This window comes from Elgaria multicarinata, chromosome 7, assembly GCF_023053635.1.
Source record: "Elgaria multicarinata webbii isolate HBS135686 ecotype San Diego chromosome 7, rElgMul1.1.pri, whole genome shotgun sequence".
NCBI classification, from domain to species: domain Eukaryota; kingdom Metazoa; phylum Chordata; class Lepidosauria; order Squamata; family Anguidae; genus Elgaria; species Elgaria multicarinata.
This window is the reverse complement of record NC_086177.1, coordinates 117,117,929-117,128,832: the sequence shown is the minus strand read 5'-3', so window position 1 is coordinate 117,128,832 and position 10,904 is coordinate 117,117,929.

Here is a 10,904-nt window from a genome sequence, read left to right as displayed (position 1 = left end):
ACATGTGGAAAGCCTGCTTTTTCCTGCCGCTCCTCCTTAATGGATCAGGGCAAATCTAAGTAAATATCCGCAATGCTCTTCTGCCATCTACTGGACTCTCTCAGAAATTACAATGTGCATCTTTGGAAAATAAAGTGAACACGCACAAGACAATAATAATCATGTGTCTCAGAGATAGCCATGGGATTGATAATTTCAGCAGTTTTGAAAATACATACAATCAAGGGAACATACCATAGCTTGTAAACACTTCAGTTCAGGTAATTTTTTTCAAAAAAGAAAATATATGTGGGCTGACTCAGTTGATCCCAAATTCAGGGAATATATAAAGATGTCTGTCACTCCCTATAACACGGTGCCTCCTGGAATGAAATAAGTTTGTAGCTAATATTTTTTATTTTAAAAAACAAGAAAGCCCAGAAGGCGTCTCATCGTTAAGCACAATGCCAAACTTCAAACTGAAACTCTAACTGCTGATATCTACTTACTTAAATCATTGACTGCCCCAACTCCCGTAGGTTCGTAACAAGCATTTGAAAGCCGGTTTGGAGTGGGGCTATTTATAAAGGCATAAAGCTTGAGGCTAATCACCTGTGCTATGGCCCCTTAAGACTAATGTTTGAAAGGAAAAACGTTCCTTCCTGTGACCTCACAGGCACAAGACATAAATAAAACCACGATGAACATAAAATAGGGAAAGTAGCCATTTAAGCCTGCAGAAACACACATAGAGATAGATCAACACGTTTTAGCAAACTCACTGCCAATTGCACTCCTCATTGAGACCCAATGGCATCATTGATTTAAGCGTATCAGACCAAAAGACTTCCCTCCGTTTTAACGTCTTTTCCACCTGATTCAGGAGAACACATGCGCCACCACTATCCCCCGTTGACAATGCCACGGCCTCTGTTCCCTTCCCTCCCCCATCCCGACACACCTGTCCCCTTCCCTCCCACAACCACCTGCTTCCTTCCCTCCCTCCTACCCCTCACCTGCCATGGCTGTCATCCTCCCTTCCCCTCCTCGTCCAATTCAGTCCAGTCCATTCACCCATTTGCTGTTGCATCTCCTTCCCCAGTGTAACTCTTTGAAGAGCTGCGTTAGCCGGAAAAGGCAGCCGTACCTAGTCCTGCTAGGCCTCTGAATCTGGGAGTGCACATGGTGTGTTGGGGAATCCCCTTGTTATCTCCAATTGGAGATTAGAGATAACATGGGGATTCCTCTTCCCTGCTAGGGCCAATGTTATTTAACATCTACATGGACTCATTGTGGTCAGTAAGTCAGAGATTTGGGGTTCAGCAAAAGATACCCAATTCTATTCCTCCTTCCCATCTTGAGGAAGTGCTGAACTGTTGCCAGACTATTGCACACTCACATTTGGCCATGGAGAGTGACTTTGTGCTTCAGCTGTTATCTGTCTCCAAATGGCTATTGTAAAAGGTTTATCCATGAATCAGGACTAGCTACCTGGCAGCCATCTGATTAGCTGGCATGGTTTTCTTTCAGTGGTAATTAAAATGTAATGCCAATAGGGACAGACAGTCATTATCCATCTCGTTTCTTCCTCCTCCTGTAGAAAAAGCATGTTTGCCCATGTTTTTTTCTTTCTTGAGGCATAGCAACACAATCCTGGTGATGCAATCATATTACATGTGGACACTATGATTGGCTCACAAGGCTATTAATATGTGACATGTGATTGAAGAGTGTGGAGAGTTTTGTGTGAAGAGCTATTGTGTAAAGTTCCTCAACTATGTTATGCTCTACGTAAATACTTGTAAAGTAAACTTAGATTAGTAGTTCAAAACGCTACTGTGTCTGAGTATTCTTTCACTTTGTGAACATCTGCCTGTTGCCAGTGACCTCTGTCTCTGCTGACGTTGCTTGCACTCTGTGCATGCTCTGAGGGAGTGCAATACCTCAGACTCCTAACATGGTGTAGATTTCTTTGAGTATGAATCGCCTTACTTAGCCACAGATACTCTATTGCCAATGTCTAAAGACTCTTTATACGCAGGTGTAGGTCTTGTTAGAACGTGTGCAAGTTTGTCCACGAGTCTAATGAGAGCACATCACGTAACAAGAGTAAATGTGAGGAAGTTAAGGATGAGATATAGTTTGTATTTATTCAGGGATAGGATGTCACCCATCCCTGGTTCAGTTGGACCTCGCCATGGTGCTTCATACATGACTGGACTACTATAAAATGTTCTATGTTGGAAATCACTTGGAAACGTCAGCTGGTGCAGAATGTTGCACCAAACATTTTGATGGTGGTGTGTGTGTCCTATCACATATAAACAAAAATATCCCCGATCTCCATCCCCCCCCGCAGGCCCCAATCTCCCCACCCAGGCCCTGATCTCCATCCCCCCCCCCCCCGGCAGGACCTGATCTCCCCACCCAGGGCCCAAATAACTTCCAGGTTTTCAGAAGGATGCAAAGTGTACCTTTTCTATTAGTGATTTACTTTCTTTAGTTCTTCCCTCAAGGGAAGTAAGACCACTGATGCTAGCACACTCATAACCTGTGGTAAGTGATGAACAACTTGGATCACTGGGAATCATAGAATCATAGAATAGCAGAGTTGGAAGGGGCCTACAAGGCCATCGAGTCCAACCCCCTGCTCAATGCAGGAATCCACCCTAAAGCATCCCTGACAGATGGTTGTCCAGCTGCCTCTTGAAGGCCTCTAGTGTGGGAGAGCCCACAACCTCCCTAGGTAGCTGATTCCACCGTCGCACTGCTCTAACAGTCAGGAAGTTTTTAGTAAAGGTGGGAAGTAAAGGTGGGAGCTGAATCTGCACCAGGCAGTGGCTGTCCTGTATGGGAGCTGCAGAGGGGGACATCTTCCCTTCTTTTATGGCCATCGAGAGGGTGGGGGGAACATACCCGGAGGCCAGGAACATGGAGAATCAATACATCATGCATTAGCCCCTCTCTCCCTCCCTCCCCCTTTTGGCTTAATACAAGGTTGAAACATTATTTCCAGATAAGCAGGTATTAATACTTGCAAGATGGCAGAGAATATGGCTGCGGGGGCCCATAAGTGCAGAGCGTCTTTTTCAGCACAGAATTCAGTCTGAGAGCTTGTGCAATGGCTGGGATGATTCCGGGTTATTCTCCCTTCCCCATGGAAGGGCTTCTCCCTTTGAGTTGCCTGCCTCTGATCTCTGAGAGACTTCCACCTCAGAGTCACGATAGCACAGCCCTTGAGAGTTTCTCAGCACATGGAAAACTTTCTCTTTAAATTGGTAACAGTCAAAGCAGGGGAGGATGTCACATGGTCTTCCACCATCCCAAGGTTTCTGCCCAAAGGATTGGTGCACGGATTTGCAAGAGTCCTCCTTGGGTCAACTTGCTCTGGCTGCTTGTTCAGAGCAAAGGGTCGTTAGTCAATTCTGTAGCGTTTACATGCTTTGAACCTCCTTCCGCCATTGCAGCAGCCTCAGTGTTTGAGCTGTCAGAGGCGTGAGACTGATGTTTACCACGCAAGAAAGGTTGGGAGCATTTGGTTAGCTCAGTTTGTATTCTTGGTTCATCCCTTTGGTTGTTGTAATTCTCTATCCTCACCCTAGAAGACTTTGTTGTTATTGATGGCTCAACAGCTTCGGCTATTGTGCTGTTCGGAAAAGTAGTAAATGGAAAGGACAGGACAGGACAGGCAGAGAGACAGGGAGAGCAAGAACGAGGCTGAGGCCTCAGCTGCTGTGAATGACGCTGCTGCCTGAGATGTGGAGCGGATGAAGGAGAAGCTGTAACTGTTGTGTGTTTGAATAAAATTCCTCTCCAAGCAAAGAGAGATTAGCAGAGTATACAGCATTCCAGGCAGATTTCAGAGAAAGCGAATACAGCCACAAAGATAAACGACAGCAACAGGAAGTTCTTCAGCAACGCTTTACTGAGGCATAGACTTAGAGATCTTATTTACAATAACATACAGTTATACTCACAGAACGTCATGATCACACAGGAGAGAACAGATATGCTTCTACACAAGACTTATATACACAGCATTATCTGTCTCTATTAATTTACAACTTGATTGACAATCAATCACTCCTGTCAGGTCGTTAAACCAATAAACCAATTATCTCTTTGACCTTTAGAGTGACTGACGCAACTCCTTGCAATTCTTGCAACTTGCTGGGTTGGACTGAAACTACGGATATTAAAAATAAAAACCCGAACACCCCTTCAATTTTTACTTATCTGATAGTTTCAGTATTTATACATATACAGCAAAATCAATTTGCACCACCCAGCTACTTTTCTTTGAAATTTAACATTTCACATAGCTCTGTATGCCTTGCCATTTCCAGAGATTCCAAAACTTGCCAAATTACTTTTTTTTCCACAGTACATCAAAGTCAATAACCATTGGAACTCTCTGCCACCATAAATCAACACATTACATGCGCATATGGGTTTAATTCACTTTCATCATCATAATACTTTTTCCACCATGGTTCCTCTTCCTTTTTCACTTTTGAAACCTTTTCTTTCTTTGATTGGGGCTTATTTTTTACAAGAAAAGTTTGATCTGAGAAACGCTCTGGAGGAATTCCTTTGTTAGAACGGTTTGATCTTCTAACTGTCTGTTCTTGTTGCGCTTCCCCCGCAGCTTCCTGCTGTTGTCTGCTATCTGTTGACTTCGCTTCAGCACTCTCCTTTTCCCCTTCAGGCTTAGTTAACCCCTGAGGTTCCGGAATTTCCTGCTTTTCGCTTTCTTCTGGCAACTCAGCTGGCTTAGCAGATTCAGTTAACTCTTTTTCTGCTTGCTTAACAGACTTAGCTAACTCCTTCTCTGCTGCTGGCTCTTCTGTACTGTTTTTTAATTCCAACAATACACTCGGGTTTGAATGAATTCTTCCCCAATCCTGCTCAAAAAATTTAGCAGACTTTGTTATCAGGATCTTGCCATTATTCTGCAAAAACCTCCAACTTGTTCCCTGATAACCCACAAATCTGAGATTCAGTGCATTTGCTCCTTTCTTGTGCCTTTCACTTAAAGGAACATTGACAGCTGCATAACTTCTCCAAACTCTTAAATGATCCAGCCTTGGCTTCCTGCCATGCATCAAATAATAGGGAATGTTATTTATAGAGCTACTCCATGACAAATTACATAAATCATTTGCAGCTCTAAATGCTTCAGCCCAAAGACCTTTCTGCACACTGCTGTCCTGCATCAAACAATCCATTTTGCTTTTCAAGAAACCAATTCTTCTTTCAACAGTCCCATTTTCCCAAGGATTTTTAACGTTAATCAATTCATGTTTAATTCCAAGTTTATCACAGAATTTCTTGAACTCAGATGACATAAACTCCCCCCCCCCCTTGGTCACTTTGCAGAATACGTATTTGAGATTTAAAAAATCTTTCTACATATCTGACCCAAGATTTCAGTGTTTTCAAACAATCACTCTTCTTCTTGAGAAAATAAACCCAAGAATATCTTGAAAAATCATCAACAAGCACAAACGCATATTTGGCCCCTCCCAGACTGATAGGAAAAGGTCCACACAAATCAATGTGTACTAAATCTAATTTTTCTTTAGCCCTCCAATTCCTGGACTTTGGAATATTAGCTAATTTAGATTTTGCAAGCTTGCACACTTTACAATCTAGATAATTTTGACAATTCTTCATTTTAAGTCCTCCAGCACATTCAATAGTTTTATTAAGTGCTTTGAACCCAATGTGTCCCATTCTCCGATGCATCAAATGGACACAGCTGTCATGAGGAGATTTGTTGCCAGCCACACGATTCATCTGTGTCACGCACGGCATCTCCCCTTCATCTCCTGGCTCCATGTGGAAAAGACCGTTCTTCATTATCGCCGTTCCTTGCACCACTCTGTCTCGCTCCACGTAGCATCTGTTTCCTTCGAACTTCACCGAAAAACCGAGCTCCGTCAGCGTTGACACCCCGAGCAGGCAATATTTCAACTCCGGCACGAAAAGAACTTCCTTCAACTTCATCCTTAAGGAATTTACAGCGCAGACTCCCTTGCCAACGACCTTGGCAACGCACCCGTCCGCCAAACTAACTTCCTTTAAAGTTGTTCTTTCCACATCATCAAATAAATCTTTCCTGTTACTTATGGTTCGACTGCACGCTGAATCAATCAACCAAATCCCATCACACTTATTGGATTCTGCACCTGAAAGAAAACAAACTTTCCCTTCCTTGGTTTCCACACAGGAAGTTTCAGGCTCCAGATTCACACGGCAATCTCTCTTCATATGACCTGGCTTTCCACATCGAAAGCACTTCGGCATAAACCTTTTTTCTCTCCTTTTGCCACCGACAGTCACATTCTCAGCCATTTCTCCTCTTGGCAACGTATTTACTCTTTCCTTTCCAGCCAATTTACGATCTTGGACATCAGCAGCACTCCTTTCGAGCCTCCTCTGCTCCTCTCCAATTAATCTTCCATAGACATAATTTAATGTCAAATTTTGGACTGGAACATTTTCAAGAGTTGTTACTAATACATCATATGACTTAGGCAAACTTGACAGAATAATATAACACATGTTTTCATCAGACAACCGCATTCCGCTGGCACTTAGCTGGTTAAAGCATTCTCTCAGTGACTGTAAATGCTTAGTCATGCTTCCGCCTTCTTCCAGCCTTGCCCGGTAAATCTGTCTGGTCAGTGTTATTCGACTCCCTGCAGTTTCTCTCACATATACTGCACGCAATTTAGTCCAAATCACATTAGGAGAATCAGCGCGATCTATGTAAGACAATTGATCATTACGTAAACATAAAACAATCATTGCTTTGGCACGCTCTGCAATTCTGTCCCATTCGGCTTGTTCTTCTCTCTCCAACACTCCCGGATGTGGATTAGCTACTGCAAACCATAAACCGTCCTTTTTCAAAGCCATTTCCATTTTAAAGGACCATGCTAAGTAATTGACGTCTGTTAACAGCTCCATAGGAACATTAGTACCCATGGTTTGAGCCATCTCTTTGATCTCCTTTCCGCTTGACTCTCCTTCCTCCGACCGGCTCTGTCTTCCAGACACCTCAGCTTTCGAGTCAGCGTCTCTTTCCTCACCGCTCAGCATTCCAGACCTCCATACCAACTACTCAAGGCAAACAGCCTCTCCAGTAAATCGGCTTCCCCGGCACGTCTTAGCTGATTCCTGCTGAGAAAAACTCACTGTTTTCCTGCTGTGAAATATCTTTCCAGGCTTCCGTTCTCTGACAATCACAGCCACAGGCTTTTCTGCTCACAAGAGATAGATTTCTCCACTCCACAAACTGAGCACTCCTGGGCTTCCTGGAAATGCCACTACAGAACCTCCTTGGCACCTGGCTGGTTCTGGTCCGGTTCTGGTTCTGGTCCGGTCTGGGCCCATAACCCTGTTGGGTGTTTGAATAAAATTCCTCTCCAAGCAAAGAGAGATTAGCAGAGTATACAGCGTTCCAGGCAGATTTCAGAGAAAGCGAATACAGCCACAAAGATAAACGACAGCAACAGGAAGTTCTTCAGCAATGCTTTACTGAGGCATAGACTTTAAAATCTTATTTACAATAACATACAGTTATACTCACAGAACGTCATGATCACACAGGAGAGAACAGATATGCTTCTACACAAGACTTATATACACAGCATTATCTGTCTCTATTACTTTACAATTTGATTGACAATCAATCACTCCTGTCAGGTCGTTAAACCAATAAACCAATTATCTCTTTGACCTTTAGAGTGACTGACGCAACTCCTTGCAATTCTTGCAACTTGCTGGGTTGGACTGAAACTACGGATATTAAAAATAAAAACCCGGACAGTAACTTCCCTTCTGGACCTCACATTAAGCTACAGAGTAACCTCTTTGGATCAGGGCAAGGAGCTACTGAAGAGTTTGGGTTTGATTAATGATGTAAGTTTGGAAGCTGCAGTCGGGAACAGAGGTGAAGCTGGGGCGTCTGGAATGCAATAAATTTGATAAATGGTTTATGAGATAATAATACATAAAAGTTATTAAATATAGAGGCCTTGCCGGTCGGGCGGAGCACCGCCCCCCTCCCTTAAAGGTAGATAACAGCCGGAGTGGTAGACTTACGGGGATTTGGGGGTGGGAAAGAGGTGTGGGTGGGATGGGGTGGGTGGGGGGTTTAATAGGGTGGGAGGGAGGGATTTGAAGGGGGTATAGGGTTTTTGTGTTTTGATGTGTTTGATGGACAACCATCTGTCAGGGATGCTTTAGGGTGGATTCCTGCATTGAGCAGGGGGTTGGACTCGATGGCCTTGTAGGCCCCTTCCAACTCTGCTATTCTATGATTCTATGATTCTATGATTCTATGTATGTGATTATGAGTTGCAGAGCACACGGGATCGGAAGGAGTATCAAAAGCTTAAATATGGATAAGAAAATTAAAGTATCAACGCTCAATGTTAAAGGTCTGGGGGAAGTCATGAAAAGGAGGAGAATTGAACAAATGTTAAATAGAGAAAGATCTGATATTATTATGCTGCAAGAAACACACCAAGGGTTCAATGGAGTAAACGAAATACGCACAAAATGGTCAGTTTATTATGAAAAGTTACTGGGGACAACAACAAAAAATGGAGTGGCTATTTTGATTTCCAAAAAAGTGGATTTATATTAGAAAATATAAAAAAGGATGATAATGGTAGATATCTTATGATAAAGGGACAAATTGAAGGTAAAGCATATACAGTAGTTAATGTTTATGCCCCCAATGAGAGACATAGAGAGTTTTATATGGAATTATTTAAAGAAATAGAAGAGTTTAAGGAGGGGTATGTTATTTTAGCTGGAGACTTTAATATGGTAATGGATAATAGATTGGACAGGTCAAACCCCACTAATGCAGAAAAGAGAAATAATATTACTATATTGAATAAATCAGTAAAAGAAAAAGATTATGTGGATTGTTGGCGTTTACTTAGTGGGGTGAATCCTGGCTTTTCTTACTACTCTCCAGTTCATCATACATACTCTAGGATAGATTATATATTCGTTTCAAAAGAGTTTGCAACTAAGGTATGTAAAATGGAAATGGGGGTAATAAAGGTAACAGATCACGCATTGCTAAATTTAGAGTTTACAGTTAGAAAGAATTATAAAGAAGCGTAAAGGTGGAAATTAAATACAAAATTTTTGAAGAATAATAAAGTGGTAGAAAAAATGCAGAGGGAATTGTCAGAGACTTGGGAAATTAATGATAAGGGAGGAACGACAAGGGCAGTTGTTTGGGATACCATGAAGGCAGTAGCAAGAGGGATATGTATTAGAGAAATGTGTAATTTAAGGAGGCAACAATTTGTAGAGCAGGAAAAGTTGGAGGTAGAGATTAAGAAATTGGAGAAAGATTATTGGCAATTTAAAAATAAACATAAATTAATAGAAATACAAGCGAAGAAAAAACAATTAGAAAATTTAAATTTAGAGGAAGTTCAGAAAAATTTAATCTATATGAAAAGGGAGTATTTTGAAAATAGCAATAAAAATTCTAGATTGCTGGCCAGACTCACACAAAAGGAAAAAGCTAGGTATGGGATAGGAATATTGAAAGATAAACAAGGGAATTATTATCATATAATGAAGGGTAGAATAAAAAAATTTCAAGAATTTTATCAAGAATTATATAAGGGAAAGGATATTCAAAAAAAGAAGTTGGAAGCTTATATAGAAAAGTATATAAAGAAGGGAATAAAAATAGAACATAAAGAGTTAATGGAGAAGGGAATAACTCAAAGAGAAATTGAAGAAGTAATTGAGAATTTGAAAGTGGGTAAATCACCTGGGGTAGATGGTTTAGGATCGGAATATTATAAGGTTTTTAAAACCTTCTTAGTACTGAAATTATTGAAGCTGTACAACTCCATATTGGAAGGAGAAAGGACACCAGAATCATGGGAACATTCATTAATAATTTTACTACCAAAACCAGATAAAGATTTGACTGTCCCTGATTCATATAGACCTATTTCATTAATAAATCAAGATGCTAAAAAAATTTCAACTATTTTAGCAAGGCAGTTGAATAAATTTATAGGTGAATATATAGGGGAAGATCAATGTGGATTTGTAGCAGGTAGACAAATGCATAACTTAGTGGGAAGAGTTTTAAATGCAATACAGGTGATAAAAAAGTCTAAGATTAAAGCGGGAATATTGGCATTAGATATTTTTAAGGCTTTTGATTGTGTGAGCTGGCAAGCTTTAAAGATGGTTTTAAATAAAATGGGATTTGGAAATAAATTTAAAGCTATAATAGAACAGTTGTACTCTCAAAATACAGCCGTAGTGGTAGTGAATGACGGAGTTACGGATAAGATACGACTAGCCAGAGGGACAAGACAAGGATGTCCACTCTCGCCGGTCCTGTTTGTAATGGTAATGGAATTATTGGTGAATGCAATAAGAGATGATGAGGAGATAGAAGGAATAGGTAGTACTAAAAAAATAAAACTGAATATGTTTGCAGATGATACCTTGCTAACTATTAAAAATCCAATAGGAAAGATGGGAAGAATTAAACAGCAACTGAGAAAATTTGAGGATATTACTGGGTTAAGAATAAATTGGTCCAAATCAGAGATGATGTTATTTAATTATACTAAAAAGGAAGAGAAGGATTAGGAAGAAAAGGGAAGAGAAATGAGAGTTAAGGAACAGATTAGATATTTGGGAATTAAAATTACACAGAATTTAGAGAGTTTAGAGAAAGAGAATTTAAATAGCTTAAAAAGAGAGATTTTAGTAAAATTGGAAAAATATAAAAGATTAAATTTATCCTGGTTTGGAAGAATAGCATTAATAAAAATGAAGATTTTAGCAAAGATTAATTTTGTGGTTAAGATGTTACCAATAAAAATTTCAGAATCAGAGATAAAAAGTTGGCAAAA